General features: G+C 50.1%; 1 protein-coding gene across 5 annotated transcripts in view; it reads right to left on the bottom strand.

Annotated features, from left to right (window-relative positions):
• Window positions 1-18326, bottom strand: part of ppfia3 (PTPRF interacting protein alpha 3) — a 114654-nt gene that overhangs the window by 72828 nt on the left and 23500 nt on the right. The gene's annotated exons all lie outside the window — the stretch shown is intronic.

Below are 18326 nucleotides of genomic sequence, written 5' to 3'. Positions count from 1 at the left end.
TCAAGTAAGGAGACCAGAACTGCCCGCAGTTCTCCAAATGCGGCCTCACCAGGACCTCGGACAGTTACAGCAGAGCCTCCCTACTCCTAAATTCAATCCCTCCAGCAATGAAGGCCAACATTCCATTTGCTTTCCCGATCGCCTGCTGCACCTGCAACCCAACCTTTGCGATTCATGCACAAGCCCTCCCGAGTCTTTCCGCACAGCAGCGCGTAGCAATCGCTTGCCATTTAAATATTAATGATTGAAATGTTTAAAAGACATTTAAACAGGTACACTGGCAGCAAAGGCAAATGGGATTTGGGTAGATGAGCATCCAGGTCAGCATGGTAGTGTTGGGCTGAAAGGCCTATTAACACACTGTACAATCCACAGAGTCACAGAGTATGTTAGTGTCATTGTGAAGTATCTGTTCAGCTGCATAAAAACGATCTGCTGGAGGAAGCCGGTGTTTCGAGCAGTATCAGAATTGAATTGAACGCTTCCTTGAGATCTTTGTATCTGCCCCCCCACCACACCCCCCCACCGAGCCACCGACTGGCACTATTACCCCCTTCTGAGATGCCTCGGTCTGGTAGCTGCTGGACCGGAAATCCCTCAGGGTTAGGTTGAAGGGGGCTGCTCTGTGTGATACGAGGCTCATTCTGCCACTGGAGGCCAGGAGTGACCACCCCTTCCCACTTGGAACATTACAGCACAGTGCAGGCCCTTTGGCCCTTTCTAGTCTGTGCTGAACCATTTTTTTTTGTACCGAGTCCATAGCCCTCCATTCCTCTCCCATCCATGTCCCTGTCCAAAGTCCAATGTTAAAATTAAGCCCATATTCACCACCTCAGCTGGCAGCTTGAACCACACTCCCACTGCTCTCTGTGTGAAGATGATGTTCCAGCTTCCATCATCACCCCGGCAATACATTCCAGGCACCCACTACTCTCTGTGTGGGGACAAAACTTCCCCCTGATGTCTCCCCTAAATATTCCTCCTCTCATTTTGTACAGATGTGCACTGTTGTTTGTTATTCCTGCCCTGGAAAAAAGGCGCTGACCATCCACCCTATCTATGCCTTTCATAGATTTCTATTAATTCTCCTCTCATCCTTCTTTGCTCCAAAGTGAAAAGTCCCAGCTCTGCTAACCTTGCCTCATAAGACATATTTTCCTATCCAGGCAACACCCTGGTAAATCTCCTCTACACCCTCTCCTTCCTGTAATGAGGTGACCAATACAAAAAGTGTGGTCTCACCAGAGATTTGTAGAGTTGCAATATGATCTCTCTACTCCTGAATTCATTCCCCCAATTAATGAAGCCCAGCATCCCATCGACCTTTTTAACTATCCTACCAACCTGCACAGCGACCCTGAAAGATGCATGTTGGACCCCAAGATCCCTCTGTTCCTTGAGACTTCACTGATCCAACCACTGGGTATTTGTATAACAACTTAGCAAGTTTGTTGATTTCATCTTTAAATTCTGCAGATGCATCCCCAGAATTACCTAAGCAGCTGCTCAGCACCGATGATTCCTTGTGATCCAAGGGGGTTATCATTTTCAATCTCTTGCACATTGTTCAATTCCTCCCAGATCTTCTTGCGTATTTTAAGAGGGGACAAGGTTCTGGAGAGGAACTGGGTTAGATATCCCAGGGTTGAGTGGCTCCAGTTGAAAGGAAAGAGAGCGTAGTGGGAGAGTTTTAAAAAGTAATTCAAAGTTCTCAGGTGCTGAGTAAATCAGGAAGAACTATTTCCAATCTGAAAAAGGGCTTGGATATTTGGCAGAAAAACATCGACTCTCACCCCTGAGATTTGTGGCCTGGACTATACTGCCCGAAAGACCAGTGAAATTTCTGATTTATTGCCAGAGAACATACCTGACATCACATACAACCCTGAGATTCTTTTTCCTGTGGGCGAGGCTGAATTACTACTTATTGGTTGTCCAAAAAACTGTACTCAACATACACATGTAAACAAATAAAGAAATGTAAACTGACTGTACAAGAGATCAGCCATGATCTCCTTGAATGGCAGGACAAGCTTGACGGGCTGGATGGCCGACTCCTGTTCCCATTTCTTCTCTCTTCATATTCTTACGTTCAATTGTACCCATCTCTACCACTTTCCCTGACAGAACATTCCAGTCACTTAATGCCACTTTCTGTGAAAAATCTTCCTCCTGTCCTCTTTAAATTGTTGTGCTTGGGGAGCCCTTTAGTTTAGTCTCCCCCCCCCTTTCTTGGAAAGAAGACTGAGCTCCCACCTTATCTATGCTCTTCATAATTTTATACACTTCTGCAAAGTCACCACTCAGCTTCTTGCACTCCAAGGAAAATGGTCCCAATCTCTCCTCAAGACTCCAACACACCAGTCTCAGCAAAACAACTCAGCGAATCTTTTCTGCGCCATCTCTCGTGGTTGGCGATGAGAACTGCACACAATCTTCCAAGTAGCTCTGAAACTTGACGCATTCCATTGGCGTGATACTGGATTGATCTGCAGGCCCAGATTTATGAAGTGGTACATTTCCCTCCCACCCGCAGGGTTCTAAAACGTGACTATATTTAAGACTGATTTTAAAAAATTTTTGTTAAAAAAAACTGCAAATAGGGGTGTGGAGGAGAGCAATTAACGCTCTGTCATTTCATCGTCGCCTCAACTCCGTGTGCCAGCCTATTCCCTGGAACCCCTGTTCCCCCCCCCCCCCCCCCCCCCCCCCCCCCCCCCCCCCCCAGCCATGACCATTATCAATGCCTCCGTCTCCACGGCTTTCAGGAAGCTTCCATGATCCATCAGAAGAAGGGATTCCTCCTCATCTCCACCTTTCCTCATGGGACAACCACACCTCGCAGGTCGATTGGGGAGTTAAGGAGGCCAATGGGACACTGGGCTTCATGAATCAGGGGATTGAGTTCAGGAGTCAGGAGGTCACGTTGCAGCTCTACAAATCTCTGGTGAGACCACACCTGGAGTATTGTGTTCAGTTCTGGTCACCTCATTATAGGATGGATGTGGAAGGAGAGAAGATTTACCAGGATGTTGCCTGGATTGGAAAATATGTCTTATGAGGCAAGGTTAGTAGAGCTGGAACTTTTCTCTCTGGAGGGTAGAAGGATGAGGAGACTTAATAGTGATCTACATGATTATGAAAGGCATAGATAAGGTGGAAAGCCAGCGTCTTTTTACCCGGGTTGGGAGTAGTAAACACCAGAGGATGTCTGTACAAAGTGAAATTTAGGGAAGACATCAGAGGTAAGTCATTTTTGTTTTTTGTGGGGGCCTGGAATACATTCCCAGGGGTGGCCATGGAGGCTTGAACAATGGGGGCATTTAAGCTGACAGGCAGATGATCAAGAAAAATGGAGGGAGAGTTTAGTTTTTATTTTGGTAGGTATTTCTAGGTCGGCACAAAATAGTAGGCTGAAGGGCCTGTATTGTGCTGTTATGCTCTGTGTGACCCTCTATCTCAAGACTATTAGTTCAAGACCTGGTCCCTGTAGTGACATTCAGAACTGGTTTTTGGGTTTCTCCATGGACATGACAACCCCCATCAGGGCTACAGCTCACAATCTCTAGGCTCTACCAATGTGGGCTCTTTAAATCATTACTGACATCTATCCCACTGCCAGCGGTTTCTTGGGCCTCAAGCTCTGCAATTACCTCCCAGAAATATCTGCACCTTACTCTCCTCCTTGAATAGACATTTCTCAGAACCCACCCTCTAGTCTTTCAGCTCAATACCTCCTGTGATTAGTACAGTAAAACCTCTGTTATCTGGAATTAAGCAACCGGCAACCTCGAGCAACTGGCAAAAAAAGAATCACGAAAATAAATAGGTAAAAAATATAAAGGTTTAAAATTGGCAGGCCTTGCTGTTAGTTCACCAATCCACGCAACACGCAGTCTCAAGCAACCTGAAAATTCACTTATCCAACATCTACCAATCCCCATGGGTCCCTGATACCAGGTATTTTGCTGCATTAATGATGACCTACAAATGGAAGTAGTTGTATCTGGCTCAAAAACCAAGGGATCAGTGGGATTGTCAGATCAAGAAATATTATAGTGGAGGAGGCCATTCAGCCCATTGACACAATACTGTAAGAGAGTTCTGCCATTCTCAGAGTAAACACTGAATCTGGGCTTCATTTCCACGTCAAACTTCACCATCCAAACTTCATCACCCACCCTCTCCCACCTTCTCCTCAGCCATCCCAGCCCTCTTCGACCATACCACCTCACTCCACCACCATTATCGTCTACCTCTCATTGCCTCCACAACCACCTCCCACTCATCACCAGTGTAGCTCAGCTTTGAACCACGTGTACAAATCCCAACTTTAAGTGATCGGGGGTGTTGACTGGCCATGAAGAATTATCCAATGAGAAAAATGAAGAGTCCCATAATTTTCCCACTTGGTCAGGTAGCCTGAGGATGGACACGTCAAGCAGGAGAGCAATTGGTAGTCACATGACAAAACTTCCAGGAACAGTTCCAACTGGAATGTCACAGCAGTCGCCAGGCTTATGAATTATGGAGCACAAATGGACCGATTCCCAGCCACTTCTCGTTTACCAGGTAAGGATGGGCGTGGTTCACAGTTGGAGCAACAGCAGATTAGGACCAGACAGGAAAGGACCCCCCCCCCTCCCCCCAGCTCTCTGCTTCAGGAGCTGACACTGAAACAATAGTGAGATTACGGATGTTTTCTGCAGGAACATCAGTTCAATAATTAGCATTGACTGCAGAACAAATGGCCCAAGTCCAAGGGAGCCCACCAATCTGATGCCTCTCAAAATAAAACCGTTTGGTCTATTAATTAGAGGAATGAATGAACATCAAGCAAGTCATGGCCCCTAGAAAATTGCTCAGTCAAATTCCACAGCAAGAGCAAAATGCTGCAGGCAAATCATTATTTCGCTGGCCTTGTTCCAGGAGCACACTGTACCCGGCTGACAAGGGGAAGCTCTTCAACCAGCAAGGCACTCCACGCGGAATGCGGGAGGCCACTTGGCCCACTGTGGCACCCTGGCGGGCACGGCACTTCACACAATATTGCTGCAGCGCCGACGATCAGGACTGGGGTTCGAATCCCGCTCTGTCTGTGAGGAGTTTGCCCTTTCTCTCCATGGGTTTTCCCTGGGGTGGGGGGCTCTGGTTCCCTGCCACCATTCAAAATGTTCCAGAGGGCCGCAGATCAATTGGGTGGCAAGGGCTCGTAGGCCAAAAGAAACTGTTGTCTAAATATTTTTAAAAATTGTCCCCCCCCCCCTTGCTCCCGTGTACTGCCCTGGCTTGTGGAGCACATGCAATTTCAAACTCTTAGCATTGCAGCCTTATTTCTAACTTTGCAAATTTAATCTATTTGCTCTACCCACCACTGTGTGTGAAAAAGGTGACCACACCCCCCCCCCAGGTCCCTTTTAAATCTTTCCCCTCTCACTTAAATCTGTGCCCCCCCGAATCAGAGTTTATTGTCATGAACAAGTCATAAAATCTGTTGTTTTGCAGCAGCGTCGCCGGGCAAACATTTACATAAACACCTCACAAAATAAATCAAAATACTGCAAGAAAAGTCAAATTAAGGCCGGGTCTGTGGTTCATCAATCATTCAGGAATATGATGGCGGAGGGGCTGTCCTTGTGTCGCTGAGTGCTCATCTTCAGGCTCCTGTACCTTTTTCCCGATGGTAGCAGAGTGGAGAGGGCCTGGACTGGGTGGTGGGGGTCCTTTAGAGGCTGCTTTCTTAAGACACCTCTTGTAGATGTCCTCGATGTAGTGAAGACTGGTGCCCGTGATGTTGCAGGCAGAGTTAATCTCCGGAGATTTTTCTTGTCCTGACAGTGGTGCAACCAGCCAGAATGCTCGCCACGGTCCACCTGTAGAAGTTTACGAGAGTCTGTGGTGATATACCGATCTCCTCACAAAGGCTGGTGAGCCTTCTTCGTGATTGTTTCGACGTGGAGGCTCCAGGACGGATCCTCGGAGTTTTTCACATGCAAAAATTTGAAGTTCAGGACCCTCTCCACTGCTGACCCCTCAATGAGGATTGGTTTGGGTTCTCCTGACCACAATCATCTCCCTGGTTTCGCTAACGTTGAGTGCAGGGTTGTTGGTGGGACACCTCTCAACCAACTGCTGTCTCCCTCACTGCTGTCTGTGTCTCCCCTACCGTGGGAAAGTGGCTATGATTCTTACCTTATGAATATCCCTCATGATTTTATAAACCTCTATCAGGCCACCCCTAAGCCTCCAACAGGGTTATGGATTACAAATACATAATAGATTAATTCCAGCGGCTACTCATTGACCAGGAAGACAGGGTGGGCAGAGGTAGTGCAGAAAAGTTCCAGCCGGTCTGGTCTCTCCTTTCAATTCAAGTCCTCTGGTCCTGGTAACATTCTCGCGAATCTACAGCCATGTTGTACCAGTCCACTTTTACCTCTGATGGGCGGCATGGTTTAGCACAAACCTATAACAACGCCCGCGGCCCGGGTTCAAATCCAGCGCTGTCTATATTCACGTCTGCGTGGATTTCCTCCGGGTGCTCCGGTTTCCTCTCACCCTTCAACCCAGGGGTTGTAGGTCAATCAGGCTTAATTGGACAGCACAGGCTCATGGGCTGAAAGGGCCCATTACTGTACTGTATGTCTAAATTTTAAAAGACCGACAATTATAATCCCTCATTCTTCCCTTCCTCGTCAATCCTTTCTGAAAGTGACCATGAAATTGCTTCCATTGTCGAACCATCACTTTGGTTTGAAGACTGTAGCTTCCTCCGCAGAGTATCCAACCCCAGAATATTCTGCTATGTGTATTAACCCAGCAACCTTTCCAAATAAAAGCCGGTGGAAACAATTTTCTGCTTTTATTGCAAAAGCCTATCGCACTCCCGGTCCATCCTATCCACCCATGCTTTCAAAGAAGAAATAGGAGCAAAGGGTCGGCCATTCAGCCCGTCGCACCTGCTCTGCCATTCAATGAGGTCTGACGATCAGCTCATCTCCACCGACCTGCCTTTTCCCCTACTATGTAAAAATCTATTCCGACCTTCTCTGGTTCCCGCCGCTTCCATTGCACTAACTTCAGCACAAATGGACTGCAAAGGAACAAACTCATTCAAGACCCAACAGCAAGAATTATTGCACGTCCCCCACCTCAAAGGCACAGGTGGAATTAATGAGGATTCTCAATGGGACATGGGCGATGAGGCCACAATATTGCAGTGATAAATCAAACCTTCTCCTATCTACCTCTGAGGTGATCCAAATCAACACTGTCTCATCCTGCTCGATCAAGTTCAATGAAGGCATCTTTCAATGAAATTCCCACTCCAGTACTTCAACACAGCCCCAGCCACTTGCCGGGAGTACAATCCTGATCATTTTGAGCCCTGTTCTCCATCTGTGGAGAATTATCCCCAAATCTCATGTGTCCACTCAACCACACGACTTCCAGTCTTGGTAACGTGCCTGGGTCACAGCGAACACAAGTGATCGACACCATTCTCCACTCCGTCGAGGGCATCTACAAGAGGCGATATCTTAAGAAAGCAGCCTCTATCCTCAAAGACCCCCACCACCCAGGCTGTGCCCCCTTCACTCTGCTACCAACAGGGGAAAAGGTACAGGAGCCTGAAGATGAGCACTCAGCCGCACCAGGACAGCTTCTTCCCCTCTGCCATCAGATTCCTGAATGAACCACAGACACGACCTCACTTTGACCTTTCTTCTTCTTGTGCTATTTTTATTTATTTGGTCAGATGGTTTATTTAAATGTTGGAACTGCGACGCTGCCGCAAAACAATGAATTTCGTGACAATAAATTCTGATTCGCTTTGTGGACGATTGTGCGTATATTTTGCAAAATTGGTGAGCTTTTTTTGTTCTTCCCAATACAACTGAGCCAAACAACTGATCACTGTCTGAAATCGGCACAATCTGCTCGCAACCCTTCAGGGCCAACACAAGCGGTCCCCCAACTCCCCCAGAAACAAGGCTATAAAGTGGGTCTCAGGCCCCAACAAGAAGAAAACACAACCTCAAAGCACCTACCTCCACACGTGCCCCCAACATATTCTCTCCACAAGCACTGATGAACATCTTGCTGTGTACTTTTAGACTTACATACATTGCCCGGTTTTCCAAAGTGTGCGTTGTCAGGAGCGAACAGCGGGTCACGGGGCTCTCTGGGGTAGCACAACCCCATCTTCAAAGAGCACTTTGCTCAGGCTGGGTATTTAATGCCCTCTTTGTATAAAGAGTCTGTAAAAGACCTCAGATTCCTCATTAAAAAAGAGAGCTCCTCGAATGGGTTGAAGGCTGCAGCCCAGTTTTACGCACAGGAAGCTAACCATGCTGGGCTTGCTGTCTGGCGTGGTGGCAGAGAGCGCCGCGGGAGTTCATCATGTCAGGCTCTCTGCCCAGACCCAGTCGAGAGATACAATATTAGCAGGAATCATGGCGACCAGTCAAGTAACTCGTGTTTCTGCTGAAACATTCATATCAAATTCCTTTGTTCCGCTCTCCTGGCTATCATCCTTTACCCCGACATTTACCATAATCTTGGATTCATTCTTTGCTTGGCTGAACTATTTGACAACATCGGTTCCTGGTCAAGTGAGTGCAACTTTTAAATCTTCATTCTTGCCTTTAAATCTGTTCACACACAAAAACTCACACCAGAAAATTGGAGCAGGACATGTCCCCTCAAGCCTGTTCATCATCAATCATGCCTCAATCATCACTGCAACAGTCCACAGTAACTGGCCTCAGTGACTAGCGCCTTGTAGCACTGACCTCTACCATTATTAAATGCTTCAAGCGTCCGTTGATGGAACGCATCAAAGCCCATCTCCCAGGGACGCTGGATCCATTTCAATTCACCTGTTGAAGAAACCATTCCACAGACGATGCAATCACCTTGTCCCTTCACTCCCTCCAGACCCACCTGGAGAATAACACCTCACCCGCCAGACTTCAGCTCGGTGTTTAATACCATCATTCCCCAGAGGCTGGTGGAGAAGCCATCCTCGCTGGGACCCAACACCCCTCTCTGTAACTGGATCCTGGACTTCCTAATAGAGAAACCACAGTCTGAGTCGGTTGCAGAACGTCGAGCACTGGCGCACCTCAGGGCCGCGCGTTCAGTCCACTTCCATTCACGCTACTGACCCATGACTGTGTCAACAGATCCGGGTCCAACAGTGCTATCAAATTTGCAGATGACACAACAGTGGTCGGCCTCATCAGCGATGGCGATGAGACGCACGGCAGAGACGAGGCGGAAAATCTGAGATGAGGAACAACCTGAGTCTCAACGTGGACAAGACGAAGGAGATGATCATGGACTTAGGAGGACCAGGGACAACCACACATCAACAACGCTGTAGAAGAGAGGGTGGAGAGCACCAAGCTCCTTGGAGTTCACTTCACTAGTGACCTATCGTGGACACACAACATCTCCTCACTTGTCAGGAAGGTGCTACAACAATTGCATTTCCTGAGAAGACTGAAACGGGGAAGGCTACCGGCCACCATCGTGTTAACTTTCCACCGCATCTCTATGGAGAGTGTCCTGGCCGGCTACATCACAGTTTGGTACAGCTACTACAGAGAAATGGATCGGAGGTCAATCCACAGGTGCATAAGAGTGGCAGAGAGGATCAATAGCGTCTCTCTCTCTCTCTCTCTTCCCCCCACCCCACATCGATGTGATCTACCGGGATTGATGTCTGAAGAGGGTAGCGCAAAATCATCCACCCTGCACACATCTTTCAGCTGCTCCCACTGGGGAAGAGATACAGGAGGATCAGAGCCAGCTCCACCAGGCTGAGGAACAGCTTCTTCCCACGGGCTGTGACAACACTGAACGACCCAAGGAACTGCTCACACTGATCACCCAAGACTCTCATAGTCACAAAATAACATTATTTATTTGTACATATGAATACTTGTCCTGGATATGTACTGTCTATCTGTAAGTGTGTTACGTCTGCATACTTGCACCGAGGACCGGAAAGCACATGGTTAGCACAACCCTGTTACAGCACCAGTGATTGGGGTTCGAGTCTGGCACTGTCTGTATGTTTTCCGCATGTCTGCACGAGTTTCCTCCCTCCGTTCAAAACATTCCAGGACTGTAGGTTAATTGGGTGTCATTGGGTGACATGGGCCGAAATGGCGTGTAACCTTGCTGTACGTCTACATTTAAAATTTAAATAGTTAAGTCTACCACAGGCTCCGGACTCGCACCCATCTAAATGAGGCACTGCCTCAAGAAGGCAGCCATCACAAAGCATCCCCACCTCCCCGGTCACAACATCTTCTCACCATTACCTTCAGCCAGAAGCCAGAGAACCTCTAGGTTCAAGAACAATAGCTGTTGGACTCTTGAACTACCCCCTTGATATGCAAATCACAGACCACTGCAATTGCACAAAAGGCCATTCTACACTGCAGAGTCATAATTTTTGAACTCAAATTACTGTGAATATTTATTATTTATCTTGTGTCTTTATTATCTCTTTTAATTCAATTTGTCTACAAGTCACTGTTTAGCCTTAATGAAATTTCCTGTGATGCTCTTTTGCACCAAGGCAGACTACCCCAGGCCAGACAGTCTCTCCAGCCCTTTCTCCCAATACCCTCTCATCCATCCTGAACTGTACAGTTTGTGCCTGGTAAATGCCCATTTCAATTTCCCATCCCATTCCCTCGTTGACATGTCTGTCCACGGTCTCGTGCATGGCCAGACTGAAACTTCCCCGTAAATTAGAGGAAAAACGTCACATCTTCTGTCTGGGCACCCTCCAACCAGATGGCATTAACGCCGACTTCTCCGATTTCCATTAAACCCCACCTCTTCTTCGTCCCCCGTCGCCTTTCCCCCAGCTCTGCCTCTCAATTTTCCCTTTCCCAGAGTCAAAAATCAATTTTCATCATATCCAATGAGCATATTTTGGGTGTTGGTCTCGACTCCCTTCGCCCCCCCCACCCCCCGGCCAGTCTTCAGTCTTTATTCAGACGTCTTTCTCTTCTCTGCTTATACTTCAAAGAAGGGCTCTGGGTCAAAATGTGGGTGAAGTAGCTTTTCCTCCTGTGGACAGTGCGAGACCAGTCGAGTTCCTCCAGTGTTTCCGTGGTTTAACTACAATCACTCCCCACAGTCTGTGCCACAGCAGGTACTTTATAGAATTTGAGCATGACCTCCCCACTCCTGCATTCAGTGCCTCATCCAACAAAGACAGGCATCCTTTTCTACCCTTCCTGCCATCTTCTGAACCCCTCTCCTCTACAGTTCTCCTGCCAGGGGAAATTCTGGCAGGCGGAGTTAGAACTTACAACATCCACCATCAATTTATTAATATTATTGCCCACGAATAACAGAGCAGACTCGAAGGACCAGATGGCCTCCTCTGCTCCGAATTCTTGTGTGAATTAATTTTAGCTCCTATGCAATTCTGGACAACGTCCAGAAACTTCATCCCACTTCAAACGCTCCTTGAACATACGGCGTACATGCAGAAAAAAAAAATCCCCATCTCCCTTGAACACTTCTCCCAATCAGCTTTAAGCTACATTCCCTTGGTTTTTGAGCTGAGATCATATCAGCTCTCGCCACGACCCTTCTCATTTTATCTCCACTCAGCCACCTCTGTTCCAAAGGAACCCTGTCCTCTTCAGCCTCGTCCACCACTTGATACTTCTCTCCCACTTTAATGTCGAGAAAGGGCCTCAACCCACAACAATGACTGACCATTTCTCTCCATGGACGCTGCCTGACCAGCTGAGCTCCCTGAGCAGGGGATTGTTTGCTCCAGGTACCAGCTTCTGGGCTCAATGACAAGGTTGCATTATATACTTGCTGTGCTTGTTGTGGGTGCATGCCTGTAGGGGTGTGTGTGTGCGGGTGCATGCCTGTAGGGGTGTGTGTGCGGGCGGGGGTGGGGGTGCGGGCGGGGGTGCGGGCGGGGGCGCGGGCGGGGGGCGCGGGCGGGGGCGCGGGCGGGGGCGCGGGCGGGGGCGCGGGCGGGAGCGCGGGCGGGAGCGCGGGCGGGAGCGCGGGCGGGAGCGCGGGCGGGAGCGCGGGCGGGAGCGCGGGCGGGAGCGCGGGCGGGAGTGCGTGCAACGGTGTAGGTAGGGGTGTGTGCGTGCGTGAGAGTGTAGGTAGGGGTGTGTGTGTGCGTGAGAGTGTATGTAGGGGTGTGTGTGTGAGAGTGTAGGTAAGGGTGTGTGTGCGTGAGAGTGTAGGTAGGGGTGTGTGTGTGCGTGAGGGTGTAGGTAGGGGTGTGTGTGCGTGAGAGAGGGTGTAGATGTGTGTGTAGGTAGAGGAGAGAATGTTTGCACTTTTATCTTTTAAACAATGAACTCGAGATCCTTTTCCAACCACCTGAGACCAAAGAGAGGAACATAAGAAATAGGAGGAGGAGTAGACCATTCGGCCCATCGACCCTATTCATTGAGATCATGGCTGATCTGATGATGGGCTCATCTCCACCGTCTTGTCTTTTCCTCGTGTCCCTTAATTCACTGACTACTTCGTAAAATTCTACCCAAGCCTCCACTGCTTCAACAGGCAGAGAATTTCACAGATTCCCCACCCTCTGGGAAAAGCAGTTCCTCCTCATCTTTGTCCAAAATTTACTGCTCTGAATCCTGAAGCAATGTTCCCTCATTCTGGTCTCTCCCACCAATGGAAACAACTTACCTACCTCTATCTTAGCTATGCCTTTCATATTTTTATACATCTCTATAAAATACCCTCTTATGCAGCCCCAGATGACTCAATCTCTCCTCATCGGCCAATTCTCTGGATTCAACCTGGTGAACCTCCTCTGCGCCACTTCCAAAGCCTTCCTCGAATAAGGAGACCAGAACTCCAGATGCAGCCTCACCAGTACCTCGTACAGTTGCAGGAGAACCACAGTTGAATGACGGCAGACAAGTCTGACGGGCGCTCGCTCAGCATTGGCCCGCATTTTCTACTCATTTCCCAAAATCTACAAAAGTACTTCTTGGTGCCCTGGTCACATTTCTCTTCTCACAGCTCCTCGAGGAGGAGGGGATGCATTTGCCCCAGACTCCAATGGTACAATTGGCAGCCACACATGCCTCCATCAGCATGCAGCTTTCAGGGCCAATGACAGTGACTGTGCGGACAGATTAAATCACTTGGAGCTGTTGCTATAATCAGAGCCTGCAGGCTGGGTGACAATCTGCTCCCAGCAGGAATTAGCATCCACGTCAATCAAGGCCCTTCTGACACCACCAGGTGACAATCAGTGCCAACTTTCTTCATTCATGGAATGTGGCCATCACTGCCATTCTCTACCCACCCTCAATGTCCGTGGGGAGGCAATGGTGTGCCACCACCTTCAACTGCTGCACCAGGTTCATTTCTCACATCCAGTGCTGTGGATGTGGAGTTTTCACGTTCACCTGTAGGTTTCACCCAGTTACGGTACCTTCCTCCCTGTTAAGGGCAACGGTTGATTCCCTATTGTAAATCGCCCCTAGGGTGTAGGTAAGTGGCAAAATAGGCAGGGGGGTCTATAGAAATGTGGGAGAATAACGCTTTGGTCAGCGTGGATTCTGTGGGGCAAAGGGACTGTTTACCTGCTGTATGAGGACAGTAAAACCCCTTGTATCTGGAATTCAAACAGGATGAAGAGCTGGTCGATGCCGCTCACCGTTGGGGTGATTCTCTTAAAGCATCTCCTTATCCCTGCTGAGTTAGAGTCACCCCTGGTCAGAGGCTTTACCTGTAAACTTGGGGAAGGAGTGGGGATTAATTATCTATAAGGGTATACCCCACTTTACAAAACTCAAGTAACCGGAAAATACACTTATCTGGATCCGGCATCTACCAATCTCCATAGGGGCCGGATACCATGGGTTTTGCTATGTTATTCTTTCAGAAAGATCATCGCATCATTGTTCAGGAACCAGAGGCCAAAACAGACAGAAATTTAGATCACCCGCCCAGACTGCCAACTCTCATTCGAGAGAGAGAATTTTGAAACAAGCTGGTGGGGGGGGGGGGGGGGGGAGAAATGCGTGGCATGTTTGGTGCCAGCAAGAAGGAGGGTGAACTGCTGCGATTGCAGAGGGTTTGTCAATGTGAAGCCTCCACTGAAAATACCAAGGTTGGTAAGAGACGATGTAGCAGGTTGAGGCAGGTTGCCCCTATCCAGGATAGATCAACCATGAGATGACGTCTGGAGGATGATGGCGAAACAAACCTTTGATATATCAACCCGCATTCAGGAATGGCCACAAGGATAACTCCAGGAATTCAGTGGATAAATGGTCTGACGGCAACGTGCCAGGCATAGCACTGCCCAAGTGCTCTGGTGAAAGGAACTGGTTCACCAATTCTCCTTCATTTGCTGGCACCTTTGCTTCAGTTGGAGAATTACGGGTGCTAGACCTCTCCAGAGACTGGCTATTCCAGGCCTCCTGAAATGGTAAGAGACACAAACTCTCGAGAATTAAAAGACCCTGTAGATACCTCTGGACGAGAAATGACCTACAAGCCCCAGCAAAAGAAAATGAAAGCAATACCAAAGATGCTCCATTTTCAACCAGTATAGACATGTCCAAAGCTGCACATTTGAATGGAACAAATATTAAATTATTCCACTGATTTCACACTTGGGTTTCCTCCAAACCATGTACGTTCTTGGTTACCTGTTTCCATAGCAATGATCTGCAGATTGGGTGGACGATCTATCTTGCCTTTTACCTTTGTCCTAACTTCTTGAATTACAGTGTGAACTAATAGAAGAAAAGTTCACGTAGAGTGCGCTGTTAGCCAGAATCAGACACACAAGGTAAAGACTGTACAACAGGTTTTAATCCACAAAGACTTCCACAGAGCCAGGCTGGCTGTGGCTGCAGCAACTCTGAGTGAGGCCTCGGGAGGCCAGCGCAGGCTTATATCCCAGAGAGTGATTGACACCCGCCCGGGTGAGGCTTGATCCATTCAGGCCGACTGATTGACAGCCGGCCAGGTGTTGTCCTGTCTTCTTGCACTCCTTCAGGTACAGAGGTTGCCCCCTGCAGTAGGCAGGTGGTGTACCACCACATTCACCCCCTTCTTTAAAATTGTCCCAGGAGGGGGACAGTAACAAGGAATCCTAACCACTACATAAAATTTACAGATTGAGATGATCTGGCGGCCGCCAGGGTCTCTGTGAGCGTCATAGAACTGGCTCCTGGTCACTGGTCGGAAGGGAAGGCGGCAGGGGTCTGTGTGACTGGTGTGGTGCAGAGCGGAGGGGTGGCCAAGGTCGAGTCGTATTGGATGGGTGGGGGGGGGGGGCGGCAGGTTCATCCCCCAGGGCTAAAGCGGGCCCCTGGTGGTCAAGGAGGTCTTGCGCGCCTCATAGCTGCCTGGGGACAGGGATGTATGTCCGGTCAGCATCAGCCTGGGCTGAAGGATGCCGTGGAGTGGTGGGTGCGCCTGCTGGTTGAGATTGTGTTCTCCTTGCCACCGCTGAACCTAACATAGGCGTAGTTGTGGTTCACGTGTAAGAGGAAGACCTGCTCGACCAGGGGTTCAGCCTTGTGTGTCCGTACGTGTTTATGCAGGAGCACCGGTCCCGGGGACATAAGCCATGCTGGGAGGGACATTCCAGTCGCCAACTTCCTGGGGAATTAGAATAGACGTTCTTGAGGGGTCTCGTTGGTAACCGTACATAGCAGCGACCGAATGGCATGGAGCGCCTTGGGCAGGACGTCCTGCCAGTACTCAATGGCCCACCCTTTCGACTTGAGAGCCAGGAGGACTGCCTTCCAGACCACCCAGTTTTCGCGTTCCACTTGCCCATTGCCTCTCAGGTTATAACTCGTCGAGCGGCTAGTCGCGATGACCCTCGCCAGGTACTGGCGCAGCTCGTCACTCATAAAACTAGACCCCCAGTCGCTGTGGATGAAGGTAATATAGCCAAACATAGTGAAGATCTGCCCCAGGGCCCTGATGACGGTGGCCGTGGAGGTGTCCGGGCAAGAGATAGCGAAAGGGAAGCGTGAGTGCTCGTCCACTATCGTGGAGGAAGTAGACGCTTCAGTTCATGGAAGGCAGGGACCCCTAGAAGTCCATGCCGAGATGCTCGAAGGGCCAAGTGGCCTTTACGACATGGGCCTGCGATGGGCGGAAGAAACGGGGTTTACACTATGCACAGACCTGGCAGGCCTCGGTCATGTCCCTGACGTCCCTGATGGTATACAGCAGGTTCCGGGACTTAATGAAATGGTACAACCTGGTGACATCTGGATGGCAGAGGAACTCATGCAATGCCTGCAGCCTGTCGTCGTGCATAGAAGCACAGGTCCGAGAGAGGGCATCGGGGGAGTCATTAAACTTCCCGGGGCGGTACTGAATGTTGTAGCTGTAGGTTGCCAGCTCGACTCTCCAGTGCAGGATCTTGCCGTTCTTGATCTTGCTCTTGTGGGTAGTGTTAAACATGAACGCCACGGGCCGCTGGTCTGTGAGGAGGGTGAATCACCTGCCGGCCAGGTAGTGGCGCTAGTGGCGGACCGCTTCCATAATCACCTGGGCCTCCTTTTCAATGGCGGAATGCCCTAGCTCGGAGCCGTGGAGGGTCCTAGAGAAGAACGCGTCGGGACGCCCCCCCCACCCCCCCGCCTTGGTTGAGGGTAGCGGCAAGGGCTACCTTGGAGGCATCGCTCTCCACCTAGAAGGGGGAAGTCCTCATCCACGGCCTTCATTGTGGCATCCACGATGTCCTGCCTGATGCGGATGAAGACTGCCTCTGCCTCGGGTGGGAGGGGAAAAGTTGTAGCTTGGGCAAGTGGGTGGACCTTGTCCGAGAAGCGAGTAATAAGTGAACAAACCCAGGCACCTGTGGAGGGCCTTTAGCTGTGGGGGGGGGGGGGGGGGGGGAGAGGTAGCTCCATTAATGGGCGCATCCATTCTGGATCTGGGCTGACGACCCCATGGGCCATGATGTACCCCAGGATGGTGAGGCGGGTCGTGCTAAACACACACTTCTCCTTGTTGTAACTGAGGCTCAGCTCCGTGGCCGTCTGGAGGAATTTTTCCAGGTTAGCATCGTGGTCCTGCTGGTCACGGCCGCAGATAGTGACATTATCCAGATACGGGAATGTCGCCTTTAGCTTGTGCCGGTCTACCATGCGATCCATCTCCCGCTGGAAGACGGAGACTCCATTCGTGACCCCAAAGGGAATTTGGCAGAACTGGTACAGGCGCCTGTCTGCCTTGAAGGCGGTGTAGGGCTTGTCCTTAGGGTGGATGGGGATTTGGTGATACGCCGACTTCAGGTCAATCGTGGAGAAATCCCGGTAACGGGCTATCTTGTTGACCATGTTGGCGATCCTAGGCAGAGGGTAGGCATCCAGCTGGGTGTTCCGGTTAATGGTCTGGCTGTAATCCACAACCATCCTCTGCTTACTTCCCCCTTTGACCACCAGGACTTGGGCTCTCCAAGGGCTGTTACTGGGCTCTATGACACCTTCCGCCAGGAGTCGCCGCACTTCCGCCTTGATGAAGTCTCTGTCTGTGGTGCAATAGCCCCTACTTCTGGCGGCAATCGGCTTGCAGCCGAGCATAAAATGTGGTAAGAGCGCCGGTGGAGTGATGTGTAGTGTAGAGAAGCCACAGGTTGGCCGGGGCTGGAAGTTTGGCGTACTGTGTAACGTGAGTGGAGGTTGGGGCCCCCCAAAGGCAGGAGTAACATTCTGCAGGTGGCACTGGAAATCTAGTCCCAGGAGGACTGGGGTGCAGAATTTGGGCATGACCAGGAGCCTGAGCTCCGAGTAAGTTTCCCCTCCCACAGTTATATTGGCCGAGCAGCACCCAAGGGTGCCAACAGTCTTATCCTTGGCAGTGAGGGCGATCGAGCAGGTGGTGGGGTGAACTTTTAATCTCAGGGAGTGGGCCACGCTTGGGTGAATGAAGCTCTCGGTGCTGCCACTGTCAATCAGGCATTTTGTTACTTGCCCGTTAATTTGCACTTCCATCATAGAGCGCCCGAGGTCATGAGGGATATCCCTGGTCAGCGTGGTGGCAGCCAGGACTGTCTCGGGGTCAGAGTCGTCGCTCTCCACATGTGCACAGCGTCCGGAGGTGTGGGGAGCATCAGGAGGGCGTCCTGGTCATCGCCCGTGTTGACCAGGGTGCGGCGTGCGGCAGCTGATGGCATACGGAGGCATGGAGAGTGTCAGTTGGGTGGCCTGGTCATTACCCATGTTGACTTAATTGTTCTCCTCATCATCGGGGACCCTCCGTGTAGGCCGCTGCCTGGCCCAAGATGGCGGCGGCATGTGGGGGTCCACTGCGTGGCTGGC

Source organism: Narcine bancroftii, chromosome 13 (genome assembly GCF_036971445.1).
Source record: "Narcine bancroftii isolate sNarBan1 chromosome 13, sNarBan1.hap1, whole genome shotgun sequence".
Lineage (NCBI taxonomy): Eukaryota > Metazoa > Chordata > Chondrichthyes > Torpediniformes > Narcinidae > Narcine > Narcine bancroftii.
Note: the sequence above shows the minus strand (reverse complement) of the source record. Positions and strands in the feature narration are given on the sequence as shown.